The sequence below is a fragment of the Nanorana parkeri genome, unplaced genomic scaffold (genome assembly GCF_000935625.1).
Source record: "Nanorana parkeri isolate BGI_ZX_2015 unplaced genomic scaffold, ASM93562v1 scaffold1351, whole genome shotgun sequence".
NCBI classification, from domain to species: Eukaryota; Metazoa; Chordata; class Amphibia; order Anura; family Dicroglossidae; genus Nanorana; species Nanorana parkeri.
In genome coordinates, this window is record NW_017307619.1 from 276,848 (window position 1) to 277,059 (window position 212).

Sequence of the window (212 nt, forward strand, 5' to 3'; positions counted from 1 at the left end):
CCCCCCCCCCCGTAATTCTTGCCTATTTTACAGGTGTCAGGCAACACACTGTAAGTATTTTCTAACATATTGAAAGAGGTTTAAAATGTCTGTTGGCTTATTTCGTTCTGTATTCCCACGAGAGAGATTTGCACTCACTATCTGTTCAGGGGACAGGTGTCAGACACAACAGAAAGAGAAGAGAAACTTCTTCTTTGGGGACACTGACATCA